Genomic DNA, 18,076 nt, shown 5'->3' with positions numbered 1-18,076 from the left:
CCAGCTCACTGGTGGCAGATTGTGGGACTTAGCTTGTATAATTATGTGAGCCAGTCCCCATAATCAATCTCCTCTTATCTCTCTCTCTATATATATCCTATTGGTTCTGTTTCTCTGGAGAACCCTGACTAATATCCCCTGTTTTATAGGTAATGGCGTTGAGAGAAGGTGTGTTACCCAATGCCTCAATATGTTCCTATGTAAAATGGAGACAGTGTTATGACTTTATTACCTTGTGAGAATTACAGGCAATACCACAAAGGTACTGAGGACAATTCCCAGCAACGAGCATGACATCAGCGCATCTTAACCACTGACTTTCTTGTTGCTATGACACGACTCATAAGTGACAAGGGCAAGGATCCCTCTTGGGTCCTCCTAGAAGCCATGCATGTTTCATCATTTCCCACTAGGTACTCTGAAACTCCAACCTTTGGGAAGAGGATGATATTATCTAATAAACATCAAGCCAAGGCTTACAAATAACAAGAAAGCAGTTAAGAGATTTTCCTGGTTAATGAAAATCTTAACCAGAGGTTAAGACTTCACCTTCCAATGCAGGGAATGCAGGTTTGATCCCTGGTCTAGGAGCTAAGATCAAAGCATAAAACAGAACAATATTGTAACAAATTCAATAAAGACTTTAAAAATGCTCTGCATCCAAAAAAAAAAAACTTTAACAAAAGTGGTTAAAAAATTGTATGTTGCAGATTGTCACTGTTTGTAAGGTACAGCAACATCTACGTCTTGTATAATGTATCCTGAGAGTGGTGTGTGTGTGAGCCAGAAATACCCATGTACAGGATAATCAAGCATTTACATTGCTATGTGGTGGTGCTCTGAATACATTGATTTTATTTTTTGTCATTTTCTCTGCTTTTATATTTTTTTAAAATGAGCAGCTAATTTTTGTACAACTGTAACTATTAAAAATGCTCACCAGATAAAGTTTGCGTGAGGGACAAAATAAAATATTCATTGGTTTCTATGGATGAGACATGCTGGCATTGAGACCCTCTCCTTAAGCCCATCTGCAAATAGATGCTATAAAGGGAAGATCCAAGTCACTATGGGCCTTCATGTTTTTATTAATACTCAGAAATATGCATCCCAGTAGGAGCCATTTCCATAACTATGAATAGAAGCATGATGATGCTTAAGACGCTGTGGAAGTCTCTCAGTAAATAATGCATTGAGCTCAATGACTTATTTCTAGATTCCATCAAATAATTGGCCTCAGGTCACAAAGTACTTTCCATCTTGATCAGGGTTGGCCTGGGGCCTGGAACAGACCTGAACACGTGCATCATGCCATGTGTGTGTCCCTGACAGAGGTCTGACTCTCAATGAGCAGTGGCCTGGAGTGTGTGTGGAGCTTCTCTGCACATCCATTCATCCTGCAGAGTGAGCAGGATGGACGTTCTGAGATTCCAGAAAACATGGTGAGCCAAGAAGATGTACTAAAATGGAAATAGAAGAAAGAGAGAGGAATCTATAAATGATAATTATTGACAAGGATGTAGGGAAACATCCTTGTTTTCCTAATATGCTATTGGAAGGATAAAATGGTGTAGATAGTAGGGAAAACAAGTTACCATTACCTAGTAATGTTGATCAGACAAGTAATACTTCAACACACATGCACATCACACATACACACACTTGTACCAATTGACATGTGTAAGAGTGTTCATTCTTTATGTCTTCAATTATCTCTTTTCCCAATCTGATTACATGAACCAACATTATAATCACTCCCTTTTGGATACCTCCAACTCTTTAGACCTGGGGCAGGGTCATATGTTTTGTAAATAAAGTTTTATTGGAAACACAGAACCAGGCCATCTGTTTACATATTGCCTGTGGCTGTTTTCATGCTGCTATGGCAGAGTTCAGTGGTCCCTACAGAGACCCTGCGGCACACAAGGCTTAAAACATTTACTGTATCTCCTTTTACAGAAAATGTTTGCTGACTCCTGATACCATCTCCCCTCTTTTCCAAAACAGAACTAAAATAAGCCTGCCTAAATCCAAGTCTTTTCTTCCTATCTCATCAGCTCAATATCTCTGAAGAAAAACACACAGGCATATTGCCCTGTCTCCCTTTACATTGTTAAGTGTTAATCCCAACTGAGATCTTAAAATAAGTGATTTTTACTGAATTTTACTGTTTGTTTTCTCTCTCATCCTTCTAGATGAATAATTTATACCTCCCTTCCCTGGTGGCTCAGATGGTAAAGCATCTGCCTACAATGCAGGAGACCCAGGTTTAATCCCTGGGTCTGGAAGATCTCCTGGAGAAGGAAATGGTAACCCACTCCAGTGTTCTTGCCTGGAAAATCCCATGGACCAAGAAGCCTGGTAGGGTACAGGCCATGGGGTCTTAAAGAATCAAACACGACTGAGAGACTTCACTTTCACTCACTCAAAAACCTCCTTGAAAGCTTGGTACCTAATCCTCATTCTCAGTCACCTTCCTTATTTTCTGCCTCTAAGAACAAGTAGAAATAAACAGAAAAGGTTCTCACTAACACGTCTGCTCTGTCTTCATACGTAGATCAACTAGCTAATTCTGCTTACCAAACTGCTCCAAACCTTAAAACAGTCATGATTTACTATGTTCTCATATGCCTATAGATCAACAGAGCAGTTTTGATTATTTGGATCCGGGTTGGCTTATTTCATTTCACGTATTTGTGGTCAGCTGGTGACTAGCCTTGGTGGCATGGGCTTCAGTGACAGTTCTTTTTCACATCTCTCACATCCCTCAAGCAGGCTCATCCAGACTTTTTGATAGGCTGGTGACCAGGAAGCATAAGTATATAAGCAGTTTTTCAATCTCCTTTAATCTCAACCTGATACTATCCTATTGGCTAAAATAAATCAAATGTCAACTTCAAAGTCAATGTCAGCATGGACACAGGAAGATATGAAAAGTCAAACCCACTAATACATCAATATCCTACTGTATTTATATAATTGGATTACTTACCACTCTAGTGGTACAAGTCACCATCATCCTTGAAGTTTATTTTCACAATAACCGCCAACCAGACTCCTTGATTCATATCTGGATTTTTGATGTTCACACTCATCACAGCAACCAGAGTGACTTATTAAAGAGTAAATAGCACCATGCCACTCTTCTCATCAAATCTCCCCACGGACTTCCCATTCCATTTAGAGCAAAAGCAAAGATGCTTATCCTAACCATCAAGTTCTGCATGCCTCTACTTCCCTGTAGCATTTTTGACCTCTTTTCTCCACTCTTTCATAGTCTCTCTGATCCAGGCACCATAGCTCACTTACCATGCCTCAAATAGTCCAAAATCCTACTTACTTAGGCCTTTATATTCTGCTTGGAATACTTTTTCCTCCAGAGAGCACCAGATTTAGATTGCTATACAAATGGCCACCTTGTCAATGAAAATTGCCCTGACTATGCTGTATAACATATGACTACACTACATTTTCTAACTGCAACAATCCCAATCTCCCTTACCCCACTTTGTTTTTTGTCCACACCTGACATACTGAGTATTCACATTTATTTTTGTTTGCTTCTTCACTCAAGAATTTAAGCAGTCTAAGGGCACTGCTCCATTGGTTTACTAGTGTTCCTAAGGGCATAGAAGACTGCTTGTCACTGAATAGGCCCTCAATGACTACCTGTTGGATAGATTAATGGATAAGCAAATTAAAAAAAAAAGAAGAAAATTAGAAAAACCTGATTATGATTATGCAGTGTCTAGAAATTCATCATGTGGATTAATTCATTATGGTACCCTCTTACAAACGTAACAGTGAAGCAGAGCAAATCACTGCTATGCATATCAACAAGGATGAGTCACATTATATGATGCTGAGCAAAAAAAGTCAATTGCAAGAGATTCCTAGTGGCTCAGTGGTAAAGAATCCACCTGCCAATACAGGAGACGCAGATTCGATCCTTGGGTCTGGAAGAGCCTCTGGAGAAAGAAACAGCAATTGGCTCCAGTATTCTTATGGGGCTTCCCTTAAGTGGCTCAGTGGTAAAGAATCTGTCTGCAAGTGTGGGAGATTCAGAAGATGTGAGTTTGACCCCTGGGTAAGGAAGATGCCCTGGAGAAGGAAATAGCAACCCACTCCGGTACTCTTGCCTGGAGAATCCCATGGACAGAGAAACCTGGGGGGCTACAGTCCATGGGGTCACAAAGAGTCAGACATGACTGAACATGCACACTCCTTGTGGAAATTAACCACACAAACAATCAGGTTGGATTAACAGAAAGTTTTAGACTCCCTTTCTTGACTGTATCCTAGAGGATGAACAATAGATTCATGGCAATTGTACTGCAGCTTCGGTGGTGGGGTGCCTGGGGAAATATAACCCCCTGACTGAGCAGGTTCTGGGATCTTACAGCTGACTGTTGGAGTAGCCAGTCATAAAGTTATCCTTCAAATTAAAAATAATACATTCTCTTGTGTTTAAGCAGCATTCTGCTTTAGCTAGTATCTTTTTTTTAGAACATGCATTAAAAGGAAAAGTCAACAAACAAGGTCAGTACAGGAAACAATTGGTCAAACTCTAAGACCAGGGCATAATTCCTTAACTGTATCAGGCAGTTATGCAGGAGATCTCTGTGTTCCTCTGAGTCATCTAATGGAAGCAATGAGCAATATGTCTAACTACCTATTTAAAAACCACTTTAATAATGTACTACATCATGATCAAAACAAAGCAAACAGGACAATATGTCCCCCAAACACTGTGTAGAATCCACAAACCATGGGCTTTTGGGTCAGAAAGACCTGGGTTAAAATCCTAAATGTACAATTTATAAGCTGCATGCCCTTAAACAAGTTGTCTAAACTCTCTGAGCCTCAGTTTTCAGTTTTTCTTCTGTGAAAATTGAAGCATTGATAAGTGTAACCAAGGTTTCTGCAATGATTAATTGGAAAACAAAATATTAAAATTACCAAGTATAAGGCTGGCATTAAAACTTGAGTCATTGCATGAATAAATAAACTCTACAGTCAAGTGTGCGAGACATGCAGTTAACTATAAGTCAAAGTTTGAATGTGATAAAGGTACCTGCATCACACTCGGTAGAGTAGCGCCAATCCCTGTGTTAGGAAATATGTCACTGGGGAGTGAATTTGGGATTTGCAATATGGTGAGACTTTCAGGTTATGGAGAACAAAGGAGGTTTTCTATGTTGACAGGGAAGAGAGGAGAGGTTGCCTGGAGACCCAAGACAAAGTTGGGGTTTTTACCAACTTGGCATTTGGTCATCAATCTACCAGTGGAACTCAGGGTTTAATATTAATCTACATCCATACAGTACCACCAACATAGAAGCACCGTTTCTCAGTCAATATCTGGACACTTTCGAGCCTGTGCTTTTGAATTCCCCCCTCTCTTCTTTCTTTCTTCTTTCCCTCTCTCCCGCTTTCCTTCCTCTTTCTTTCTTTCCTTTATTTTCAGAAAGGTCATGTCCTCAGTGGGGTCAGGGACAAGAAGTATAGATATTTATGCACTAGCCAAAAAAACCCATCCACACTAGAGGGATAAAGACTGAAAAAAGCCTCCTGTCGAGTCAGGTAACGTTTTACTGCAAAATGCTTATAAAGAAGCCTTCAGAATTTCGGATTTCAAAATTGCAGAGAAGTGATAGTCTCTACGGGTGTTGAGAAAGGAGCCTGACCACACAAAAACACACTTGACCACATCTGCGATAAACATCTTATAAAACCACTTAGAGCAAGGGGTCATGCAGAGGAAATGTTAGGTCCATAGCCACTGGCTGCACAGTAGATTTGTTTTTCCTTGCCTTAAATAAGCCATAAGAATTGGAAGGTCCTCTGGAGGAATCCAAGCTGTCACATGCTAATTAACACGAATAGCAATCCTCACAGGGCTGGATTATGTCTGAAAAATCATCCTTGACAGTGCACATCTAAGTATCATAGGAAAGTGATGACAAATAAGTGTTTTCTCTCTCTAATGGCTTGAAATGCAAGATATTTCAAAAACAAGATCAACAGAATACCAATTTGTCTGACAAGGGAGAGAAAATGTGAGGCATGTTTTTCTATTTTTTTATCTCTTGAGATGTCAAAGATTTAACTCAAATCTGCAGCTCTTTGGCTTATTACTAATGTAATTCCAAAAGCAAGGCTTAATGCACCAGGCTCTAATGTGGTTAACGTGATGAGAGCAAAAAGCACCATCCCATCATGCTCATTTCAAGAAGATCTCTTGATTTCTATTAAGAAATCTTTGCAAAGGAATTGGCAGGCAGGCTTGTGCCAGTCGCCAGTTCTGATGGATGTGCCCATCAAGATATTGGATTGTCTGAGCTTCAATCTTTTGTATTAAAATCAAGAGAGTCAGCACTTAGTGTAGACAACAAAAGACCACATGTGGACCCTGAGAGACCATCACTGAATTTGTCTTAATAACTTGATTTCACCAATCCAGTTATACAAACATTCTCATGTTTTCTACTTGGAATGAGAATTAGAGTGGACTTGGGATTCTGTCCAGGGTGGATGAGACCACAGGAGCCAGATGTCAATTCCAAGCCACAGTCCTTGCAGGAAAAAAGAGTAGGATGAAATGTCCTACTCCAAAAGGTCTTGATAAACTGGAATTCTGAAGATCCAGTCAATGGTCACGAAATGAGAAAATCTGGGATAAAACCAGAGAGTAGACTTTCCTTGTGGAAAGCACTGCCTCTGGGTTCAAGCAGAGCTAGATTTGAAACCCACTCCCTCACATCTCAGCTATGTCATTCTGAACAACTCATTTGAATTTTCTGAACTCTGAGCTGCTGTCTCTCCATCTGAAAAATAAAGAAAATGGTGTCAACTTGCTCTCATTGTGAAGGTTAAATAAGAAAGTGGCAGAATGTCTGGCACATGAAATGTGTTTGATAGAAGCAGCTATTATTGTAGAATGGTGGTGTTGCTTGTGCTGATAAACATTGCTGGTGATGATGATGGTCATGATGGTGGAGATGATGGTGACAATGATGTTGGTGATGATGGTGGTGATGGTGATGTTGGTAGTGCTGATGGTGATGGTTAGAAGTAGCAGTAATAGTCAGATGAATTCAGATCCAAGAAGGTCTGGAATTTAGACTGATCAGAGCTTCATTGTCTCATGGTCTTGTGGTGCATGAAGGTTTAAGACGAACATAAAGGTGAACAAAACAACCTGGGGACCTAAATGTTGATTAGAAGAATTACCTACTTAGTGGGTAACCAAACTAAAATTTCCTCTTTAATTTGGGCCATAAATTCCTCCACGTGTTGAGGACATGGGGGCAGATGAAACAGAGAAAATTCCCAACATAATTTATCTACCAGAGAGGGAAGACAAATGACAAACAGGTAGACAAATGAATTCAGGGATAGGTCTGGATACTGATAAAATCTCCGAAAATGATACCAGGAATTATATACAGAGGGAAATAAATTTTATTCTGTGGAGATGAAAGATCCAGCACTGTCTTACCTAGAGTTTTCAGAAAAAGTCTCCTTGAGAAACAGGTTTTCAAATGGAAACTGAAAAGGTTAAGAACAAAAAGGAGAATTTAGTTTATTACCTAGGACTGTGTAAAGCAGGGTAAGGATTTTGGAATTTTTTTTTCCTAAATAGAAGGGAAAATGATTCAATGGTTTTATTCAAGGGATGACATAATCTGATCATGCTTTAGAGAGATTACTATGTTTGCTGAGTGCAGGGCATTAAGCTGGTTGGGGTGGAGGTGTTGAGTAGGAGAAAGCAGTTTCAGAGGTTGGTTTGGAAATCCAAGAAGAAAGTGTGTTAGCTTCATGGTCACGGAGAAAAGGATGTAGTCAAATTTGGGGATACAATTTGGAGATATACTGTCATGCCTTATATGCTTGAGTGACAGAACTCTTGAAACCAGGAATCAGCAGCCTCCTGAGCTTGGAAAAATCCAATCAGATGCCAACTAGATAAGGAAAGTTTATAGCCTTTCAGGGACTTGCCTTGCACAAAGGATACATTCTAAAGTCTGTAACTGAGCTTCAAATTCTCTTCATTACCTTGCCCCTACTTAGCTCTGTGTCTTTCATTTGCACCGATATTTCTGGTGCCTAAGTTATTGTTTATGACATCCTCTCTCCTTGGAGTGCTCCAGGAAACTTGTCCAGAACTCTTCACCTAACTAATCCTCACACTTTCTCCAGGTCTTACTTGATTTTTTTTTTTTTTTTTTTTTACTTTATTTTAGAAAATGTTTATTTTTGGCTGCATTGGGTCTTAGCTGTGGCACAGCGGTTCTGTAGTTGTAGTGTTCAGGCTTAGTTGCTCCACAGCATGTGAGATCTTAGTTCCCTGACCAGGGATTGAACCTGCATCCTCTGCATTGGTTAGGCAGATTCTTAAGTCCCAGCAGATCTTACTTTAAATGCCATTTCCTTGGAAACCTGACTGCACATGCTGGGTCTATCCCCTGGTACACACAAGCCTGGTGCCCTACACTTCCTGGTTATACTAACAGCATGATTACTAGGTAACTTCTCCTGAAGGCTCACTCGGTAGCAGTCTCTATTGGCTGGTTCACATGAAACATCTACCTTCGTCCTCACAGCAGCATGATTAAGTAGATGTATTAATTTCATTTTACATAAAAAGGATCTGCATTTTGGGGATAACACGGGGCTCGAGCAAAGCAGGCTGACTCAAACAGCATAGTTCTATACTTAACTATAATAATTCTGTACTTCACTCTCAGCCCCTTTCACGAGAGATGCTGAGCCATCATCTCCCTGCTGAGCAGTGTGGACATTTTGATCCAGACCCTCTCCTCATGTGTAAGTTTCCTTCCTGTGCACACAGCTGGCACTCCTGATGACCCCAAGTGTTGCCGTGCCACCAACACCTTCTCTCTCTCTCTCTTTTTTTTTGCAGAAGAGTTGGGAATCCACATGGGCTTTAAATGGAAGGGTAGGTTGGGAATCTGGACTCCACCACTTAACTAGCTGCACATGTAGAGTTTTGAACAAGACTCTTAAATTCTGTGAAGAACAAACTCCTCACCTGCACCGGGAGATGACGTCATTGGAGATGCTCTGAGAATTAAAATAGACGGTGTGGAACACATCAGCAGTTGTATTCATGAAAGAAAAGCTCTTCACTTTTACACATGACTTTTCAGCTTCTAAAACTAAATCATGACCGTTCTTCATTTGTCCTTAACACAGCAGTTGATTGTCTGATTTTAGGATTCAAGCAGATACTTATAACACACTTGTTTTGACCTATGTTATTAATAAATAAAATATATGATGGTGGTGGTTTAATTGCTCAGTTATGTCCGATTCTTTGTGACCCGGTGGACTGTAGTTCGTTAGGCTCCTCGGTCCATGGGATTCTCCAGGCAAGAATACTGGAGTGGGTTGTTCCCGGGGTCCAGCCCCAGTGGATCCAGGGAATTCGAAGCGGGGACGGCATCGGCGAGGATCAGGAAACAATTGCTTAATTAAACGTTAATTAAAGATATAAAGAGTGGTTAAATAAGGATAGCTCAGTGAGGAAATTCAGTGGGGAAAAGAGGCTGAATAATTCAGCCAGAAGGTGAGAGAAAGAACGACATGGGGAGATCAAGCTTTGGTGAACAAGGCCCGCACTTTATTTTCCGAAGTACTTTTTATACCTTAAGTTATGCATAGAGGATAATGGGGGAAGGGGTGGAGTCATGCAATAAGCCAGGCTTTCTTCCTGCAAACTTATCATATGCAAAAGTTTAGGTGATTTGCATCATCTTGTGGCCTGGAGGCCTGTTAACATTTTAAGACCCTTTCTTCAGAAAACTTATTTTTCTCTAAAGGTGATTAGTCAGGCGCCACCCTCCAAAAGCATTAGATAAAGTTGCATTCCTACAAGGCAAAGGTGTGGTGGGCTATAACAAGAAAAAGAATTAACTCAAGGGTCCAAGGTTACAAACATTAAAGCTACTACTTACATTTCTATACACCAGTTATATCAATCAATACACTGCCAGGGACACAGTAGGTAAGGGATATGGAGACTTAGCAGCAAACATTGGTCCAACAAGTGAAAAACCCTTCACCAATACAATTTCTAATCAATCTTTTAACTGCTCAAAGGAATCTGTATTTAGACAGTTGAGAACATCTCATGCCTCTCACAGTTGTGAACTAAAACACTCTTGTCACACCCAGTACAGCCCCCCGTAAAGTCAGAGGTGTAGGTGAGAGCACAAAGCAGTAAAGTAGGCAGACTCTGGTTTTGGGGGTAGATGCTCGAGAATTTCCAGGGGGACTCCTGAGGCTCGATCCCGCCTTTGCTTATGCCGAGCCTCCTTCCTCATGACCTTTGCCACGGGTGGAGTTCCTCATGCTGGCTCCCGGCAGGTTGCCATTTCCTTCTTCAGGAGATCTTCCAGAGCCAGGAACTGAACCCACATCTCCTGTGTCTCCTGCATTACAGGTGGATACTTTCATCACTGAGCCACCTGGGAAGCCCAATGGGTATAATAAAGAAAATATAGACTATGGTGTAGTAACAGCAACAACGGTCTGAAGCAACATGAAACCTCAGTGGCTTAACACGGCAAAGGTTTACTTTTGCTTCCCCCATAGTCCTATGTGGGTTGAATGTGGTGAAGCAGAGACCCAAATCGCGTCTAACTTGTAACGGACACAACCACCTCGGGGGCCTCATTTCCAGTCTCATGAATGGGAGTGTGGAAAAGTCTAGATTAGCCAGAACCATCTCTCCCTGGAATTGGCCCATCGTTTCTGCTTGTGTTGCACGGGAGGACAGAGTCATGTGACATCCCCTAGCTGTGTGGCTGCTGGGGAAAATGAAGACCAGTGCATGGACCTTTGAGGACATTTACAGCCTCTGCCAACCCTACTACGTGCCAGGTGCTAAGAAGGAAGACTTGCATGAGCAAACCGTGTTTTCTCAGTATAAAGCTACACATTGTTTTCCGTCTTAGTGTTATGAAATTGGAGTGTGTTTTATAATCAATACTTATATTTCTCATGGAAGGATTTTTTTTAATCAGCAAAACATTGTTATTAAACTAAGGTTGTGTTTTACCATCAGCGATATATTAAAATAAAAAATTCCTTCAAGAAACTCCCGTTCTAGTGGCAGGAACAAAATTGAAGATTTTTACAACAGAGTTGTATGGAGTTTGCTGTCCAAGAAAGCAAGATAATATCAAGGCAGTATTTTTACACTTGAACCTCGTTACTTACCAGGACATGTCCAGAAGACCACACCAGACCAGACCAGACTAAGGCTAGAGCCTTGTTTCTGTTTTATTTTTTTAATACAGAACTTAAAGCACTATGAGCCAGTGATGTCTGGTCATTGGTCAGTATCTGGGGCTGTTGCTGAGACAAAGATGCTTGGGCAGCTGCTGGACAGGATCCAAAAGCTGCCATTGACCAGGGGCCCATGAGCCTAAGCAGAATGCCCACTCAGAACTGCTGTCCTTTTGTGTTTCAAGTTTATGGAACAAATCTTGGGTCCAGTTGCATCATATGTGCAAGCTCACTGACTTCAGTCATGTCTGACTCTTTGCAACCCCATGGACTGTAGCCCACCAGGCTCTTCTGTCCCTGGGATTCTCCAGGCAAGAATACTGGAGTGGGTTGCCATTCCCTTCTTCAGGGGATCTTCCCCACTCAGGGTTCAAACCTGTGTCTCCTGCATTGTAGGCAGATTCTTTACCTCTGAGCCACCAGGGAAGCTCCCTGGGCCCACTTGCCCTTGCACAATAAAATCAATCTACTGACACATGATTGTAGTGAAGGAAAGTGCACCTTTATTTCAGGGCATCAAGCAAAGAGGGGAGTGGTTGACTGTGATCAGCTTGTGGACATTGAGAAATGGAATATTTTCTGCCATATCAGTAAACAAAGATGTCACAGGCATCAGTAATTACAGCCCTCCACTGTCAAAGGGAATTCAGGAAGGAGAAGAAGACCTGCTGTATAGCAGCCATCAGACTAGAGCCTCTCCCTACAATGAACTCTGAGGAAAGGAAGCTCAGGATGTGAGAACAGGATACTGGTCCCAGATAGCAGAGATACATATGAAAAGAATGATTTCAGATAGCCCAGACTCTTGCATCTTCCTGTACACAGAAAAGGGGGCTTCTCTTTCAGTGGTAAAGAAACTGCCAGCAATGCAAGAGACCTGGGTTTGATCCCTGGGTTGGAAAGATATCCTGGAGATGGGAATGGCAACCCACTGCAGTATTCTTACCTAGAAAATCCCATGGACAGAGGAGCCTGACAGACTACAGTCCATGGGGTCGCAAAGATTTGGACACGACTGAGTGCAAAGAGTCGGACACGACTGAGCGACTGAACTGAACTGAACTGGAGTGACTAACACACATACATAGAAAAGTGCTAAATTCCTTAACTTGGAATACCTGGTTTTCTTTAATTACCAATGATCTTTTGATGTTCAGACTACTCGACCTTTGTTGCAAAGCTTCTATGTAACCTCGGTCTTCCCCTCATCTCCTCGGAGCAGTTCTCTCAGGGTTACTTGAGATGCTGCCTCCCAGGCCTGCTGCTGCTGCTGCTAAGTCACTTCAGTCATGTCCGACTCTGGGCGACCCCATAGACAGCAGCCCACCAGGCTCCCCTGGCCCTGGGATTCTCCAGCCAATAACACTGGAGTGGGTCACCATTTCCTTCTCCAATGCATGAAAGTGAAAAGTCAAAGTGAAGTTGCTCAGTCGTATCTGACTCTTAGCGACCTCATGGACTGCAGCCCACCAGGCTCCACCGTCCCTGGGATTCTCCAGGCAAGAGTACTGGTGTGGGGTGCCGTTGCCTTCTCCGCTCCCAGGCCTAAGCCCTAAAAATTTCTGCCAAATACAGCAAAAGTCTCAACTTCTAGGCGGTGAATATTTTTTAAGTTGACAGCATTCTGATTGGTTGGTGGCAAGGTAAGTGGGCATCAGCGTTGTCAACCCTCTGATTCCAGTTGGTCCAAGTTCTATGTGCTGGTGCTCAGTGCACAGTTAACTTCTTCCACCTGGGGGAGTTTCTGAATCTGAAAAACAGCTCAAAAATATGGCTCAAAATATCATCTATAGTCTTTGAAAGAGAACTAAAGGCCCTTGATTTTATTTAACGGCTAAGCAATTATCATTGTGTATTGCTTGACTGTTTTCCTTTGTTTCTACATTTTCCTCACTTTTGTGATTAAGTTTATTCTTTGGAACTGAGGGAAGGCCTAGGGGCCTAACCATTTTCAATAAACAAAAGGCAGGCTGAGGAAGTGGAGGTCTGTCCTAGAAAGACTCCATGGGGTCCCACTTGATTATAAAGGTGCAGTGCAAAGGAGCTAATCCAGCCTGGGAAAGGTCAGAGGGGCTTCCTGGAGGATGTGGTGTCAGATTTAAAGAACAAAAAGCTATGGAAAAGGAGGAAGACTTGATCACCATAAAGTCGGAAAAGAGCATGGCCCTTTTTTAAGAAATGCAAATAATTCTATACTGAGAACAGACACAGAAGTGAGGGAATATAAGGGATAGAAAGAGAAACAGACAGACCCAGAGACAGAGAGAGAGACCAGAACCAAAGTGATCCAAGTCATGATTCAAAATGAATAAATTAAGAGCTCTTACTTCATTATTAGGGGCTTCCCAGGTAACTCGGTGGTAAAAAATCCACCTGCCAATGCAGGAGATGTGGGTTTGATTTCTGGGTTAAGAAGATCCCCTGGAGGAGGGCATGGCAAACCACTCCAGTATTCTTGCCTGGAGAATCCCATGGACAGAGGAGCCTGGTAGGCTACAGTACATGCAGTCACAAAAAATCGAACATGACTGAGTGACTGAGCATGCACTCATGCACATTGCTATTATCTGAGATGAGGTGAGAGATCTTGGCCTCAGTATGGAAAAGATATGCTGCTCCCATCCTAGGAATTAAGTTCTGGATCCTTGTGTGACCTGAATTCCTGCAGCCTCAGATGTGAGTAGGAATAGAGCAGGGCAGCCGTGTTTTGGAGTATGGGGAGGTGATGGGGAAGGCATTTCCTTTGTCTCAAGTCATCTCACAAGAGCCAGAAACTCAAACAATCCAGCGTTTAGGGAAGCCGGGCTTGGGTAAGAGCCATGGTCTCTCCTTCAGGGGACTGTGGTTTGTAGTAATGCTCTTGTCAGCCCCTCAGGAGCTGCCACCATCCCTCTCCTGGATTGTAATCATGTCCTCCACCCTCTTCACTGTGCCTTATTTAGCTGCCTTTGCCAAAGAATCCCTCCACCCCCTTGCTTTTGCTGAAGTCCCCACGAAGCACAAGGAGCCATCTCAAGAGCCAAGAGTGAGCTTGTACCCACATCACAGTAACAACGGCTAGTGACTGAACGTTAACTGAGCCAGACCAGTTCACATCCTTGTTGCACATGCCTGTACACAGATATCCCATGTATTTTTTCTACCATTAGACAGGCCGAGATGCCAGACTCACAAAGCAGCCACACCACGCCCCTCCAGCCTGGGGTTCAGAAGTCACTACCCAAGCCTGTGTGCCGGGGGGCGGTGGGAAGGCCAGACCTCTGATGCTGATGGCAGGCTGTGACATTCAAGGCTGTGATCTGTGAGTCCTCACCGGGGACCTTGTCTCTTCACACATCAACTCTGCTCACACTTAGGGAATCTAAGGCAGGGCTCAAAAAAGGAAACGAGAAAAGTTCGACTTCAATGAGGTTGTACAAAATTATCTGCTTCAGATAAAAACCTAGAAAGACATTTTAATTTCACCATGGATATAGTTTTTTTCTAATTTATGTCATAATACTGTATTTATATATACCTTTGAATCATAGCTAAGGGTATGGGGGAATAAGTATTAATAGCCTTTTCAGGGTCTGGGAAGTCTACGGGAAATAACCCTGCTCTGCCTACCCTCATTGACTTGCATCCATCCCAGTGTCTACAGGCCCCCGTTCCTGTCTCACTTGATTCCAACCCACTATCTCCACTGACACCAGAATCATTTTCCTCTAACTCATGCCTGATGTGGCTGTTCTCCATAAAACCACCAGCTCCAGGCTAACGCTCCAGGTCTTCACCTGGTACGCAGACCACGTGTGCATTCCTCCTTCCTGTGTCTCTCACACACACCTGCCCCATCTAACGGGATGTCTCTCCTTCCTGTACCCCTCCTGGTCTTCCTGGTGAGAGTCGAGACCTCCTTTTTCTGAGCTTCTGCCTAGCATGCTGGGCACACCTCTGTTATCAGGCTGTCACTGTGATCATTTGTTTTGATGTACCTGTCTTCCTCAGTTAACTATTGGGAACTCAAGGAGGAGAGGTAAATTTCACTTACCTTTATGCTCCGGCATGAAAGAGGGGAAGAACGGAAGGAAGGAAAGACGGAAGGAAGCAAGGCAGGGAGGGGGAGAGGAAGGAAGCAAGGAAGGCAACATCATAGCCTGTGAGTGTTTAGAAAAAAAGGCTCCACTGTCACCCCCTCTTCCATCAGGAAACCCAGATGACTCCACTTTGGCCAAGGAACCCCAAAAGAAAAAGTCCTCTACACGAAGACAGAGGCGTTTCTGACTGTGGCTCTCACAAATGCCTCTGACCCCAGGGTGAGCATCCGTTCTGACACTGAACGGAAACAAGACAAAAGGCAAAAATAGAAGCGTGGTTAATGAAGTGTGGGGAAGCCGGCCATGCTCCCACAGCAGCCTGTGAAGAGAACACCGCTGTCAGAGGCACATCCTGGGGCTCTGGGAAGGCTCCGATTGCTCATATCAGGAGCTAATGTTGTCAGCCACAACGCCTCCTGCTGCCTCTCCAGGCTTCAGGGTGCAGAGTCAGACGTTGATTCTACAAAGTCAACTGAGGAAGACGCAGGGCATCCTATAAACCCAACCTTCACTGAGCGTCAAGACACCCTTTCTACACCTTCCTCCAGGTACTTAGTACCTGTGATTTGTTCCTTTTTAATTAATCAAGTAGTTAATTAACTGATTAATTTCACTGCACTGCGTCTTTGTTGGTACACGGGCTTTCTCTAGTTGCAGTGAGCAGAAGCTACCCTCTAGTGTGGTGCACGGGTTTCTCATTGTGGTGGATTCTCTTGGCATGGATCATGGGTTCTAGGGCTCTCGGGCTTCAGTAGTTGCAGCTCCTGGGCTCTCCAGCAAAGGTTCAATAGTTGTGGCTCATGAGCTTAGTCACTCTGGGCATGCGGACTCTCCCTGGACCAGGGACTGAACTCGTCTATTGGCAGGTGGGTTCTATACCACTGAGCTACCAGGGAAGTCCACCACTATTTGTTCTTAATGTAATCTTGGTTATCTACACACAAAGGTAGGACAGCACAACAGGCATAATTGCAATTTTCAGTTAGTTTGCATGAACTTTTTCACTAAAAATTATGGAATCAATTTAGACACTGACTCTACCACTTTGATCAGTGATCAATGCAAAGAAATAGAGGGAAACAATAGAATGGGAAATTCTAGAGATCTCTTAAAGAAAACTAATACAATTATGTAAAGTTTAAAAATAAAATAAAATTAAAAAAAAAAAAGAAAGAAAATTAGAGATACCAAGGGAAAATTTCACGCAAAGATGGGCACAATAAAGGACAGAAATGGTATGGACCTAATACAAGCAGAAGATATTAAGAAGAGGTGGCAAGAATATACAGAAGAACTATATAAAAAAGATCTTCATGACCCAGATAATAATGATGGTGTGATCACTCACCCACCCAGAGCCAGACATCCTAGAATGTGAAGTCAAGTGGGCCTTAGGAAACATCACTACAAACAAAGCTAGTGGAGGTGATGGAATTCCAGTTGAGCTATTTCAAATCCTAAAAGATGATGCTGTGAAAGTGCTGCACTCAATATGCCAGCAAATTTGGAAAACTCAGCAGTGGCCACAGGACAGGAAAAGGTCAGTTTTCATTCCAATCCCAAAGAAAGGCAATGCCAAAGAATGCTCAAACTACTGCACAATTTCACTCATCTCACACGCTAGTAAAGCAATGCTCAAATTTCTCCAAGCCAGGCTTCAACACTACGTGAACCATGAACTTCCAGATGTTCAAGCTGGATTTAGAAAAAGCAGAGGAACCAGAGATCAAATTGCCAACATCCGTTGGATCATGCAAAAAGCAAGAGAGTTTTAGAAAAACATCTGCTTCTGCTACACCAAAGCCTTTCACTGTGTAGATCAAACAAACTCTGGAAAATTCTTCAAGAGGCGGGAACACCAGACCATCTTACCTGCCTCCTGAGAAATCTGTATGCAGGTCAAGAAGCAACATAGAATGGGGGGACAGGGAGGAACAGACTGGTTCCAATCAGGAAAGGAGTATGTCAACGTTGTATATTGTCACCCTGCTTATTTAACTTATATGCAAGGTATATCACGCAAAATGCCAGGCTGGATGAAGCACAAGCTGGAATCAAGATTGCTGGGAGAAATATCCATAATCTCAGATATGCAGATGACACCACCCTTATGGCAGAAAGAACTAAAGAACCTCTTGATAAAAGTGAAAGAGGAGAGTGAAAAAGCTGGCTTAAAAGTCAGCATTCAAAAAACTAAGATCATGGCATCTGGTCCTATCAGTTCAGTCAGTTCAGTAGCTCAGGCATGTCTGACTCTTTGTGACCCCATGGACTGCAGCATGCCAGGCATCACTGTCCATCACCAACTCCTGGAGTTTACTCACTCTCATGTCCACTGAGTCGGTGATGCCATCAAACCATCTCATTCTCTGTCGTCCCCTTCTCCTCCCACCTTCACTCTTCCCCAGCATCAGGGTCTTTTCAAATGAATCAGTTCTTTGCATTAAGTGGCCAAAATACTGGAGTTTCAGCTTCAGCATCAATGCTTCCAAAGAATATTCAGGACTGATTTCCTTTAGGATGGACTGGATGGATCTCCTTGCCATCCAAGGGACTCTCAAGAGTCTTTTCCAACACCACAGTTCAAAAGCATCAACACTTCTGCGCTCAGCTTTCTTTATAGTCCTACTCTCATACCCATACAAGACTACTGGAAAAACCATAGCTTTGACTAGACCAAC

The sequence above is a fragment of the Bos indicus genome, chromosome 14 (assembly GCF_029378745.1).
Source record: "Bos indicus isolate NIAB-ARS_2022 breed Sahiwal x Tharparkar chromosome 14, NIAB-ARS_B.indTharparkar_mat_pri_1.0, whole genome shotgun sequence".
NCBI lineage: Eukaryota > Metazoa > Chordata > Mammalia > Artiodactyla > Bovidae > Bos > Bos indicus.
This window is presented reverse-complemented; position numbering follows the sequence as displayed.